The sequence below is a fragment of the Sapajus apella genome, unplaced genomic scaffold (genome assembly GCF_009761245.1).
Source record: "Sapajus apella isolate SASKATOON/1434 unplaced genomic scaffold, GSC_monkey_1.0 scaffold214, whole genome shotgun sequence".
NCBI classification, from domain to species: domain Eukaryota; kingdom Metazoa; phylum Chordata; class Mammalia; order Primates; family Cebidae; genus Sapajus; species Sapajus apella.
In genome coordinates this window covers 737177-751794 of record NW_022437154.1, presented here as the reverse complement: position 1 = coordinate 751794, position 14618 = coordinate 737177, and the positions used below count along the sequence as shown (strand labels likewise).

At 46.1% G+C, this 14618-nt stretch overlaps 1 pseudogene across 1 annotated transcript; it reads right to left on the bottom strand.

Moving 5' to 3' along the window:
- Nucleotides 1-12259: 12259 nt before the first annotated feature.
- Nucleotides 12260-13996, bottom strand: LOC116544378 (annotated as a pseudogene). The gene has a single exon (XR_004265901.1). The product of XR_004265901.1 is annotated as a sphingosine kinase 1 pseudogene (transcript).
- Nucleotides 13997-14618: the final 622 nt, after the last annotated feature.

Here is a 14618-nt window from a genome sequence, read left to right as displayed (position 1 = left end):
AAAAAAATTTTATCCTTGACCAAAAATTCCTGGGAGGTAATCTCCAACACATCATGCCTGATAGGAATATCTTTTCCTGGGGATCTGGGATCACAATGGATAGTCTAATAATGAGATTTAGGGTGGGGACTAGTCAGGTCAGGAAAACTGACTATGTGATTTAGAGTCCAGGCTTTAGGTCACCCCTGGAAGGACTGGAGCCTGGAAACTGAGAGCAGCCACGTGGACAATCAAGTGTGCCTCTGTGACGAAGTTCCAGTACGAATCTTCCGCACCGAGGCTGGAGGGAGCCTCACTGGCTGGGACACTCCGTGTGCACTGACACATATCAAAACCAGGAGGGTAATGCATTCGGAATGCAAGAGACGCTCCAGGCCTGCTGCCCTCCTGGCCTCAGCCCTAGGCCTTTCTTCCCCTGGCTGATTTTAATCCTTTTCCTGCAATCAAACCATAACTGTGAGTTCTAGCCAGTTCTTGGAGGTAAACAAGCAGAACTCATCTGCCGCCAGCTGAAAACACTCTTTTAAAAACCCTAAACCAAAGAAGGCCAGAACTCTCGCGAATCTGACCCAACAGATTTTGAAGCTAACGCTGAGGGCATCTGAAGTCAAAGCCAGACCAGATGGAGATCAGGCTCCTGGGAAGGAACAGGTGGAGTCCTGCTCAGGCTGCAGTGTCCCCGGGCTACAGCTGGGCAAGGGCTGCCTCTGGGTCACAGCCTCTAGGGACAAGAGTTGGGTACAGGTCAACCCTCTGATTTGTAGGACTCTGGTGATGAGCTCAGCTGGGAAACTGTGTGGTAATGGGAAGAGAATGGTTTTGCTTTTCCAAATCATCCCCACCTACATGCTTTGATCCACACTGGAACTCAGTGTGGAAACGGTCTTTGAACAGCCTAAGCCTGAACTGTGGGCTGTGTGTCCAGTTTTCTGGCTTTCAGCTTTATTTACGCCTTACCCCTACCCATCAGTGATGCCAGATCCATCCTGCCAAATATCGCTTTCATCATGTTACCCTCCCCACCACCTCACGGCACCTTCCATGCAACGAGACATGTCTCCAACGTCAGCCTGGCATTCAAGGTTCTTTCTGATGTGGCCCACCTCACCACTCCACCACATCGCCCCATGGGCCCTGCCAAATTCCATCCATCGTTTCTACCCACGAACTGAACTTTACCACCTCCAAACTGTTGTTTACATTACGTCCTTCCCCTGAATGTTCTCTTCCTCCCTCTCCCCAAGTCCAAATGCTGTAGACTGAGTTGTGACTCCCAAAAATTCATACATTGAAGCCCTAACCCCCTCTGTGACTGTATTTGGAAACAGGGCTCTTAGGAGATAATTAAAGGTAAGTGAGGGAGGAGGGGCCGATCAAGATGGCTGAATAGCAGCCTCCACCCGTGATTCTCCTTGCAGGAAAATCGAATTGAACAACTGTCTACGCCAAAAAAGCATCTTCATAAGAACCGAAAATCAGGTGAGGACTCACACTACCTGGCTTTAACTTCATAACACTGAAAGAGGCACAGAGGAGGTAGGAAAGGCAGTCTGGAAACACTGATGTCACCCCTGCTGCATCCCCCACAGAGGCCGCTGTGGTGCTGAGAGTCTGCACTTGGGGGAGGGAGAATCCAGCAATTGTGGGACTTTGCGTTGAACGCAGTGCTGTCCTGTGCTCTGGGCCCCTAAATAAACTTGAAAGGCAGTCTAGACCATGAGGACTTCAGCTCCCAGGCAAGTCCTGATGCCATGCTGGGCTCAGAGCCAGTGGACTTGGGGCACATGACCTCGTGAGGCACCAGCCAGGGCAGCCAAGAGAGTGCCAGCACCACCCCTCCCCCAGCCCAGGCAGTGTGCAGCCTGCAGCAACGAAAGTGACTTCTTCCTTTTGCTTGAGGAGAGGAGATGGAAGAGTAGAGAGGACTCCGCCTTACCTCTTGAAAACCAGCTCAGCCACAGCAGGACAGAGCACTGGAGTGAAGAGGCCCCATTCCAGGACCTAGCTCCTGAATGACATCTAGATACACCCTGGGCCAGAAGAGAGTCTGCTGCCTGGAAGGAAAGAATCCTGCAGGATTCATCACCTGCTGACTCAAGAGCCCTTGGCTCCTGAATAGCCAACAGTGATACCCAGGGAGTATGCTATGGGCCTGGAGTAGGACTCTGAGACATGCTGGCTTCAGGTGAGACCCAGCACATTCCCAGCTATGGTGTGTGTGGAGAGAAACTTCTGCTGAAGAAAAGCAGTGGGAAAGGTAAAAGGGACTTTGTCTTGCAGCTTAGGTACCTGCCTGGCCGCAAGGGGGTAGAGCACCTCATGGGCTCTTGGGGTCGCCGATTCTAGGCCTTGGCTCTTAGACAGCATTTTTGGACCTGCCCTGGGCCAAAGGGGAGCCCACTGCTCTGAAGGGTAAGTCCCAGGCCTGGAAGCATCCACCACAGGCTAACTGAAGAGCCCTTGGGCGCTAAGTGAATATCCGCCGTGGCCTGGCAGTACTCCCTGTGGGCCTGTGGGGGTGGTCACAGGGCGAGGCCCCTTTGCCTGTGGAAAGAGAAGGAATAATGGGAAGGACTTAATCTCATGGTTTCAGTGCCAGCTCAGCCATTACAGAATAAAGCACCAAGTAACTTTCTAAGGTTTTTGACTCCAGTACCTGGCGCCCAGACAGCATCTCTGGACCCACCAGGGCCTGAGGAAACTCGTTGCCCTGAAGGGAAGGACACAGCCTGGCTGGCTTTGCCACCTGCTGGCTGTAGAGCTTTAGGGCCTTGAGTGAACCTAGGCGATAGCCAGGTAGTGTTTCCAGTGGGCTTTGGGTGAGACCCAGTGCAGTTTCAATGGTGGAAGCCGTACGGATGTTGTGTTGGCCCACCCCCAGCTCCAAGTGACTCAGCAGAAAGAGAGAGACTGAGAATGCCACTCATAGGCGGGTGTTGAACAATGAGAACACATGGACACAGGGAGGGGAGCACTACACACTGGGGTCAGTTGGGGGGAAATAGGGGAGGGAGGGTGGGGGGTGGGAAGCTGGGGAGAGATAGCAAGGGGAGAAATGCCAGATGTAGGTGATGGGGAGGAAGGCAGCAAATCACACTGCCACGTGTGTTCCTATGCAACAATTTTGCATGTTCTTCACATGTACCCCAAAATGTAAAATGCAATAAAATAAATAAATGGGAAAAAAAAAAAAAAAAATAGAGTCCCTGCCTGGTAGTCCAGAGAATTCTTCCAGGTCTTAACCAAGACCACCAAGGCAGTACCTCTATGAGTCTGTAAGCACCACAGCATTACTGGGCTTGAAGTGTCGCCTAACACAGATACAGTTTAGATCACAACACCCACACCCTTTCAAATGCCTGGAAAGCCTCCCCAAGGCTGAGTACAAACAACCCTAGACTCAGAAGACTACAATAAATACCTAACTCTTCAATGCTCAGGCACTGACAAAAAACCCCGGAATCAAGACCTTCCAGGAAAACATGACCTCATCAAACAAACTACTTAAGGCACCAGGGACCAATCTTAGAGAAACAATTATGTAATTTTCCAGACAGAGAATTCAAAACAGTAGCTTTGAGGAGACTCAAAGGAATTCAAGATAACACAGAGAAAGGATTCAAAATTCTATCAGATAAATTTAACAGGATTTAAATAATTAAAAAGAATCAAGCAGAAATTCTGTAGTTGAAAAATGCAAATGAGATAATGAAGAATGCATCAGAGTCTCTTAATAGTAAAACTGAGCAAGCAGAAGAAAAAAGTATTGAGCTTGAAGACAAGCTATTTGAAAATACACAGAGGAGACAAGATAAAAATAAAAAAGAATAAAATATGCCTACGAGATCTAGAAAATAGCCTCAAAAGAGCAAAGCTAAGAGTTATTGGCCTTAAAGAGGAAGTAGAGAAATAAGACAGAAAGTTTATTCAAAGGGATAATGACAGAGACCTTTCCAAACCTAGAGAAAGATAGTAATATTCAAGTACAAGGTTATAGAGCAGCAAGCAGATTTAACCTAAAGAAAATTACCTCAAGGCATTTAATACTTGAACTCCCAAAGATCAAGGATAAAGAAAGGATCCTAAAACAGCAAGAGAAAAGAAACAAACAGCATACAATGGAGCTGTAATACGTCTGGCAGCAGACTTTCCGTGGAAACCTTACAGGTTAGGAGAGAATGGCATGACCTATCTTAAGTGCTGAAGAAAAAATATTTTACCCTAGGACAATATACCCAGCAAAAATATCCTTCAAACCTGAAGGAAGAATAAATGCTTTCCCGAACAAACAAAAGTTGAGGAATTTCATCAACACCAGACCTATCCTACAAGAAATGCTAAAGGAAGGTCTTCACTCAGAAACAAAAGGACATTAGTGAGCAATAAGGCATCATCTGAAGGGGCAAAACTCACTGGTAAAAGTAAGTACACAGAAAAACACAGAATGTCATAACACTGTAATTATTGTGTGTAAATGACTCTTAAGTAGAAAGACTAAAAGTTGAACCAAACAAAACTAATAACTACGAGAACTTTTTTCAAGACATAGGTAAGATGTAAATAGAAACTACAAAAGTTAAAAAGCTGAGGAACACAGTTAAAGTGTAAAGTTTATGTTTTGTTTTTGCTTGTTTATTTGTTTATGCAAGCAATATAAAGTTGTCGTCAGTTTAAAATAATGAATTGTAAGATAGTTTTGCAAGCCTCATGGTAACCTCAAATCAAAAAACATACGGTGAATACGCAAAAAAACAAGAAATCAAATTTTATGACCAGATCACCTTCACCAAAAGGGAGAAAGGAAAGAAGGAAAGAAAGAGAAGACCATAGCAACTGGAAAACACAAGGGTGAGAGTAAGTCCTTACTCCCTGTGGGCCTGATCCATAACAATATTGATGTTAATGAACTAAACTGTCCAATCAGAGAGTAGCTGAATGGGTTAAAAAGCAAGACTCAATGATCTATTGCCTGCAAGAAACATACTTCACCTACAAAGACACACACAGATTGAAAATAAAGGGATGGAAAAAGACATTTTATGTCAATGGAAACTAATCAAGAGCAGGAGTGGCTATACTTATATCAGACTAAATAGACTTCAAGACAAAAACTAGAAGAGACAAAGAAGGTCATTATATAATGATGAAGGGACCCATTCAGCAAGCTGATGTAACAATTTTAAATAAATACGTACCCAGATATATAAAGCAAAGACTATTAGAACTAAAGAGAGAGATAGACCCAACACAGTAAGAACTGGAGATTTTAACACCCTACTTTCAGCATTGAACAGATCTTCTGGACAGAAAATCAACATAGAAACATTGAACTTAATTTTCACTGTAGATAAATGGACCTAATAGGTATTTACAGAACATTTTATCCAATGGCTACAGAATACACCTTCTTGTCCTCAACACATGGATTATTCTCAAGGATAGATCATATCTTAGGTCATACAACAAGTCTTAAAAGACTCAAAAAAATTGAAATAATATCAAGCATCTTCTCTGGTCACAATGGAATAAAACTAGAAATTAATAAGAGAAAATTTGGAAACTATACAAACACATGAAGATTAAATAATATGCTCTGGATCAATGACGAAATTAGAAGGAAATTGAAATACTTCCTGGAACAAATGGTAATGGAAATATAGCATACCAAACCTTATGCGATACAACAAAAGCAGTGCTAAGAGGAAAGTTTATGGCTATAAACACGTACTTTTTAAAAGTAGAGACAACATCAAATAGACAACCTAATGATGCATCTTAAAGAAATAGAAAAGCAAGAGCAAATCAAACCAAAAATGAGTAGAAGCAAAGAAATAATAAAGAGCAGAAATAAATGAAATTGAAATGAAGAAAACACAAAACATCAATGAAATGAAAAGTTAGTTTTTTGAAAAGATTAACAACATTGACAAAGTTTTAGCCTAAGACTAACCAAGAAAAAAAGAGAGAATACTCAAACAAAATCAGATATGAAAAAGGAAACATTATAAGTGATACCACAGAAATTCAAAGGATCATTAGTGGCTATGATAAGTAATTATATGCAAATAAATGGAAAAATCTAGAAGAAATGGATAAATTTCTAGACATATCCAGCATACCAAGATTGAACCATGATAAAACCCAAAACCTGAACAGACCAATAGCAAATAGTGAGATCAAAGCAATAATAAAAATTATCCCAGCAAAGAAAAGCCTGGGGCATGACGGCTACTCTGCTGAATTCTACCAAACATTTAAAGAACTAATACCAACTTTACCCAAACTATTCCAAAAACTAATACCAACTTTACCCAAACTATTCCAAAAATACCAACTTTACCCAAACTATTCCAAAGTCTACAATGCTAGTATTACCCTGATACCAAAACCGAAGATACATCAAAAAAAGAAAACTACAGACTGATATCACTAATGAATATAGATGCAAAAAAATCCTCAACAAAATATTAGCAAATTGAATTCCACAACCCGTTAAAAAGATCCTTCATCATGACCAAGTGGAATTCATCCCAGGCATGCAAGGATAGTTCAACACATGGAAATCACCCAGTGTGATACATCACATCAACAGAATGAAGGATGAAACTACATGATCATTTCAATGAAAAAGCATTTGATAACATTCCACATCCCCTCATGACTAAAAACCCTTGAAACGCTGAGTATAGAAGTCACATGCCTCAACATAATAAAAGTAATACACGACAGACCCACAGCTAGTTTCACACTGCATGTGAGAAAACTGGGAGCCTCTTCTCTCAGATCTGGAACATAGCAAGGATACCCACTTTTATCATTGTTAATCAGCATAGTTTTGGAAATCCGAGCTAGAACAATCAGACAAGAGAAAGAAATAAAGGGCACCCAAATTGGAAAGGAAGAAATCAAATTATTCTTATTTGCAGATGATATAGTCTTGTATTTAGAAAACCCTAAAGACTCCACACACACACACACAAAAACTATTAGAACTGATAAGCCAATTCAGTAAAGTTGCAGGATACAAAATCAACATACAAAAATCAGTGGCATTTCTATACATAAACAGAGAACATCTAAAAAATAAATCAAGAAAGTAATTCCATTTACAGTCGCTACAAATAAAATAAAATACTTAGGAGTTAACCAAAGAAGTAAAAGATCTCAAGCCGGGCGCGGTGGCTCACGCCTGTAATCTCAGGACTTTGGGAGGCTGAGGTGGGCGGATCACGAGGTCAAGAGATCTAGACCATCCTGGCCAACGTGGTGAAACCCCGTCTCTACTAAAAATACAAAATTAGCCAGGCATGGTGGCACGCGCCTGTGGTCCCAGCTACTCGGGAGGCTGAGGCGGAAGAATCGCTTAAATCCAGGAGGCGGAGGTTGTAGCGAGCCGAGATTGCCCCACTGCACTCCAGGCAGGAGACAACATGCCACCTCAAAAAAAAAAAAAAAAAAAAAAAGAAGAAGAAGTAAAAGATCTCTACAATGAAAACTATACACTGATACAAGAAATTGAAGAGAACACAAATGAAATGAAAATATATCCCATATTCACAGATTAGAAGAATAAATATTTTTAAAATCTCCGTACTACCCAAAGCAATCTACGGATTCAATGCAATTTCTATCAAAACATCAATGACATTCTTCACAGAAATAGAAAAATCCTAAAATTTATATGAAACTACAAAAGACCCAGCATAGCCAAAGCTATCCTAAACAAAAAGAACGAAACTAGAGTTTATTATCCAACTTCAAATGATACTAGAGAGCTAAGCAGTCAAAACGACATGATACTGACATAAAAACAGATGCCAAGATTATAATTGTGGAAAGAACAGTCTCTTCAATAAATGATGCTGAGAAAATTGGATTTTCTTTTCTTTTCTTTTTTTCTTTTTTTTTTTTTTTGAGACAGAGTCTCACTGTGTCACCCAGGCTGGAGGGCAGTGGTGCAATCTCGGCTCACTGCAACCTCCGCCTCCCAGGTTCATGCAATTCTCCTGCCTCAGTCTCCCAAGTAGCTGGAACTACAGGTGCGTGCCACCACACTCGGCTAATTTTTTGTATTTTTAGTAGACACGGGGTTTCACCATGTTAGCCAGGATGGTCTCGATCTCCTGACCTCGTGACCTGTCCACCTCGGCCTCCCAAAGTGCTGGGATTACAGACATGAGCCTGTAATCCAATTTGGCCTGGCCAAAAATTGGATTTTTTTAATATGACAAGAAATAGGGGCTTGATTTCATTCTTCTGCATATGGACATTCAATTTTCTCAGAACCATTTATTGAAGAGACTGTCCTTTCCACAATGTGTATTCTTGGCACTTTTGTCAAAAATAAGTTCACTGCAGATGTATGGATTTATTTCTGGGTTCTGTATTCTATTTCATTGGTCTGTGGTGTCAATTGCAACAACATGGATGGAACTGGAGGTCATTATGTGAAGTGAACTAAGCCAGGCACAGAAAGACAAACTTCCCATGTTCTCACTTATTTGCACAAGCTAAAAGGAAAAATCATTGAACTCATGGAGATGAAGAGTAAAAGGATGGTTCCCAGAGGCCGGGAAGGGCAGTGGCGAGATGGGAAGGACATAGGGGTTGTTAATGGCACAAAAAATCAGAAAGAATGAATAAGACGTAGTATTTAATAGCACAACAGAGTGACTACAGTCAATAATAATTTACTTATACATCTTAAAATAACTAAAAGAATGTAATTGGATTATATTACAAAGAATAAATGTTTGAGGTGATGGGTACCCCATTTACCAGATGTAATTATTATGCATAGCATGCCTATATCAAAATATCTCATATAGCTCATAAGTATATGTACCTACTGTGTACACACAAACATTAAAAATTAAAATAATAAGTCAGGAGCCGGGCGCTGTGGCACATGCGTATAATCCAAGCACTTTGGGAGACCAAGGCAGGAAGACTTGATCACGAGGTCAAGAGATCAAGACCACCCTGGCCAACATGGTGAAACCCCCTCTCTACAAAAAATACAAAATTAGCTGGACGTGGTGGCACGTACCTGTGTTCCCAGCTACTTGGGAGGTTGAGGGAGAAGAATCACTTGAACTCGGGAGGCAGAGGTTTCAGTGAGCTGAGATCGCGCCACTGCACTCCAGCCTGGCAATGGAGTGAGACTCCATCTCAAAAAATAAAAATAAAGTCAGATCATAAGGGTGGGCTCCCAATCTGATAGGATGAGCGGCCTCATAAGAAGTTCCACATACCAAGGAAAGGTCGTGTGAGCACGAAATGAGAAGACTGCCACCTGCGGGCACCTTTATCTGGACTGTCCAGCTTTCAGGACTGAGGGAAAACAAATTTCTGTTGTTTCAGCCACCCAGCCTATGGTATTTTGTTACGGCAGTCTGAGCTGACACAGCAAATTGTTATCTATCCTTCAAGGATCTTCCTCAAATCCAGAAAGAAGATTCTTTCCCTCTTCTCTGTCACCGCCTCCCCCGCTCTCATCCATGCTGGCCCTCTATGTGACTTACCTTGGACATTTTTTATAATCAACTTTCATTATAGTTCCAATCAACTAAACTGGAAGTTCCTTCAGGGCAGGAACCTTGTCTATTTGGCTCTGTAACCTTACACCACCTAGCACACCATAGGTACTGTGATGCTTAATATTGTCAACTTGATTGGATTGAAGGACGCCTCGATAGCTGGGAAAGTATTGCTTCTGGGAGTGTCTGTGAGGGTGTTGCCAGAGGAGGTTGACATTTGAGTCAGTGGACTGGGAGAGGAAGACCCACCCTCAGTGTGGGTGGGCACCATCCTACTGGCTGCCAGCATGGCTAGAACAAAGCAGGTGGAAGAAGGTCGGACAAGCTGGCTTGCTGAGTCTTCTGGTTTTCATCTTTCTCCGGTGCTGGAGGCTTCCTTCTGTTTTTCCTGCCCTTGCACGTTGGATTCCAATTCTTTGACTTTGCGTTCTTAAACTTACATCAGTGGTTTGCCAGGGGCTCTCAGGCCTTTGGCCACAGGCTGAAGGCTGTACTGTGGGCTTCCCTGCTTTTGACACTTCTGGAATCAGACTGAGCCACTACTGGCTTCTTTCTTCCCCAGCTTGCAGATGTTCTGTTGTGGGACTTTGCCTTGTGATCATGTGAGCCAATTCTCCCTAATAAACTCCATTTCATGTACACATATATCCTATTATTTCTGTCCTTCTGGAGAACCCTGACTAATACAGGTTTTGGTACTTGGAGTGGGGCATTGCTATAAAGATACCCGAAAATGTGGAAGTGACTTTGGAAGTGGGTAACAAGTTTGGAGGCCTCAGAAGAAGACAGGAAGAGGAGGGAAAATTTGGAACTTCCTAAAGATTTGTTGAAGGGTTATGACCAAAATGCTGATAGCGATATGGACAATGAAGTTCGTGCTGATGAGGTCTCAGATAGAGATGAGGAACTTATTAGGAACTGGAGTAAAGGTCAACCTTTAACAAGGAGACTGGTGGCGTTGTGTCCCTGCCCTAGGGATCTGTTGAACATTGAACTTGATTTAGGGTTTCTGGCAGAAGAAATTTTTAAGCAGCAAAGTGGTCAAGATTTGGCCTGCCTGCTTCTAACAGCATACGCTCATCTACATGAGCAAAGAAATTACCAGAAACTGGAACTTCTATTGAAAGGGAAGCAGAGCATAAAGGTTTAGAAAATTTGCAACCTGATAACGTGGTAGAAAAGAAAAACCCATTTTCTGGGGAGAAATTGAAGGCTTGATAGCCAAGCCAATAAGGAAAATGCCTCCAAGGTATTTCAGAGACCCCCTTTGGCCCTCCCAGCACAAGCCTGGAGGTCTAGGAGGGAAAAGTGGCTTCATAAGTCAGACCCAGGGCCTTGCTGCTCTATGCAGCCTAGGGACATGGTTCCCTGCAACCCAGTCACTCCAGCACCAGCTGTGGCTAAAAGGGATCTAGATACATCTCAGGCCACTGCATCAGAGGGTACAAGCTGGAAGCCACCAAGGCTTCCACATGGTGTGAAGTCTGCAGGTGTGCAGAGGGCACACCTCTGGTTTAGGCTTGGGAGCCTGCGCCTAGATTTCAGAGAATATATGGAAATGCCTTGGTGTTCATCAGGGAGAAAGCCCTTATGGAGAATCTCTACTAGGGAAGTGCAGAGAGGAAATGTGAGGTAGAAGCCCCCATCCATATTCCCCACTGGGGCACTCTCTCGTGGAGCTGTGAGAAGAGGGCCACCATCCTCCAGACCCCAGAATGGCAGATCGACTGACAGCTTGTGCTGTGCACCCAGAAGCCACAGGCACTCAACGTCAGCCCCCACAAGCAGCCGAGGGGGCTGTACCCTGCAGAGCCATGGGGTCAGAACTGCCCAAGGCCTTGGGAGCTCCCCTCATTGTATCAGCATGTCTTGGATGTGAGACAGGAAGTCAAAGGCGCTTATTTTGGGGCTTTAATATTTAATGACTGGGTCAGGCATGGTGGCTCAGGCCTGTAACCCCAGCACTTGTAGAGGCTGAGGCAGTTGGATCATGAGGTCAGGAGTTTGAGACCAGCCTGATAGTGAAACCCCATCTCTACTGAAAAAAAAAAAAAATTAGATGGGCGTGGTGGTGGTAATCCCAGCTACTTGGGAGACTGAGGGAGGAGAATTGCTTGAGCCCAGGAGGCAGAGGTTGCGGTGAGCTGAGGTTGCACCCCTGCACTCCAGCCCCAGTGACAGTGTGAGACTCCAAAGATTTAATGACTGCTCTGGTGAGTTTCAGACTTGTGTGGGGCCTGCAGCCTCTTTGTTTTGGCCAATTTCTCCCTTTTAGAAAAAGAGTATTTACTCAATGCCTATACCCCTATTGTCTCTTGGAAGTAACCGACTCGTTTTTTATTTTACAGAGTCATAGGTTGAAGCAACTTGCCTTGTCTCAAATGAAACTTTGAACTTGGACTTTTGAGTTAATGTTGGAGTGAGTTAAGGCTTTGGGGGACTGTTGAGAAGGGATGATGGTGTTTTGAAAAGTGAGAGGATGTGAGATTTGGGAGGGGCCAGGGTGGAATGATTTGGTTTGGCTCTGTGTCTTCACCCAAATCTCATGTTGAATTGTACTTCCCAGTGTGGGAGAAGGGGCCTCAAGGGTGGTGACTGGATCCACTGGCTGATCTCATGATAGAGTCCTTATGAGATCTGGTTGTTGTAAAGTGTGTGGCACCTGCCCCTTTGCTCTCTCTTCCTCTTTTTTAAACTAATTTATTTATTTTTTATTTTTTGCTGGGGATGTCACTTTATTTGAATTTGGTTCATGGAGTGGGGGTCTCAGAGCAAACTGGAGGGCCTTGCACAGGCAACTGGGCCCAGCCAGCTGGGCTCCTGACCCAGGACCTTGTTCTGGCCTGTCCTCCCAAAGCACGGCAGGCACCTTCTTCCCCTTCTCCAGAGGAGTCCCCTCCACCCCACAGGAGCTGTGGCCAGGCCCAACAGTCCTGGGGAAGGAGGAAGAGTCCTACCAGTAGACACTAAGGCACAGTACGGCCCGGGGTCATAAGGGCTCTTCTGGAGGTGGCATCTGCTGGGGCTTATGGCTGGCCGGGGGCTCCACACAACCGCTGACCATCCAAAAGTAGTTTGGGTGCACCTGGCCCTGCACAGCCTCACTGACCATCAATTCCCGGTCCACTGCAAACACACCCCTCCCATCCTTGGGCTCCAGGCGGAAGGCAACCACAGGCACATATACATATTGCCTGCCCTTCTCCATGGCCAGGGCAGCAGCATGGCCCGAGATGCGCCTCTCGGCAGGTAGAACAGATGCATGGCAGCCCATGGGTGCCACGAACATCTCTCTGCCCAGGTGTGAGTGCAGCAGTGCCAGCACCAGCACAAAGTCCTGGTCGGGCACCACCGTCCAGTGAGAGGGCACTGGCTCCTTCAGTGGCACAAGGTGTGCATCTACCCGGCCCTACTGGACTACCACCGGAGAGACGGGTGTCTTGGGGCGGGCTCTTCCTACAGGGAGGTAGGCCAGTCGGCCGCGGTAGGTGCGCAGGGCTGCCGGGCGCAGGAAGGTGCCCAGAGTGAAGCGCATCTCCCCCAGGCGCCGATCCTTCGCACTCTCCAGGTCCACGTCAGCAGTGAAGCCCTAGGCCAGACTGAGCACAGAGAAGAGGCGCAGCCCCGAAGCCATGTGCAGTGACAGCAGGTTCAGGGGCGACAGTAGCCGGTGGCACAGCAACAGCGCGCAGTTGGTCAGGAGGTCTCCATCAGTAACCTAATCACAGCCAGCATAATGGTTCGAGGACGCTGGCAGCGCGTTGCCAGAGCCTGCGGGGAGGCTGCACAGGTGCCTGGATGGCGGCCTCCCAGTCAGGCCGCTCCGTGAGCCGAGTCACCACCCGCGCATCAGCCGGTCCCCAGACCTGACTACCCGAGCGGCCCAGCTCCGCCGACCGCACCAGCTCCCACGCGTGGTTCCGCCACTCAGTGAGCACCGGCGTGACGAAGACTTCAGCCTCAGCCAGGACGGGCTGCACGTGACTCCGGAAGCGCTGCAGGGCCTTGCCCTGGCCCCAGCGCGGGTTTAGCAGCACCAGCACGTGGCAGAGCCGCCCGCGGGATCCGTGACCGCGACCCACGGCTTCCGCGCCAGGTGTCCCGGAGCTGTCGGGCACTGCCCGTGGCGGCGGCTCCTGCCTTCCGCTCCTCATCGCTACTGCCCAGGCAGCCGTCGCGGCAGGCTGTGGGGCTCGCCCTCCCCACACGGAGCCCGGAGCCAGGGCTGTGGGAGCACCGACGTCGCCCCCTGTTCCCTTCGGCGGCTCGATCCAGTCGGTCCGGTTTGCCGGGAGGCGCCACCACCGTTCTGCAGCGGCCTGGGGAGGAACGCAGCTCGTCCCAAGCTCAGCCCACGTCTGACGGACTAGAGCGCCCGCTGGAGCGGACTCCCCCGCCTCGCTCCCTCCCGCCTCAAACTTTTCGCTCAACCTCTCTCTTCCTCTTGCTCTAGCCATGTAGGACATGCCGGCTTCTCCTTCCCCTTCTGCTGTGACTGTAAGTTTCCTGAGACCTCCCCAGCCATGCTTCCTGTACAGCCTGCAGAACGGTGAGCCAATTAAACCTCTTTTCTTTAAAAATTACCCAGTTTCAGGTGTTTCTTTATAGCAGTGTGAGAACAGACTAATATGGTACTTCATAACTTGACAGGAATGAATAAATGAAGTGAAACAGATAATAAACACTATGGGAGATCGGAGGAGAGGACTTACCCCTGGAAGTCATCAGGGATGGCCTTCATGAGAGGTCCTTGAAGGGCAGGGAGGACCTGAACAGGCAGAGGAGGCAGAAAGATCTCAGAAGTGAGATCATAAAGGCATATTGGAGGCAATGAAGATGCAGCCTGGTCGGAGCAGAGGCTCTCCCAGAGACAGGAAATGGTCATATTTGCAAACTGGAGAGAAAGATTTGGTACTGCCGGTCCTAAGGGAAAGGTGATGGACTTGACCTCTCAAAATGATCCAAAACCGAATGGTAAATGCCTAGTTTTCCCGATGAAAGGTCCAGGCTGGCCTCTTGAAGGTTAAAGCCTTAGATTGAAAAGCAATGGTGCTGAGCCACTGTAACTAGTAGAACAGT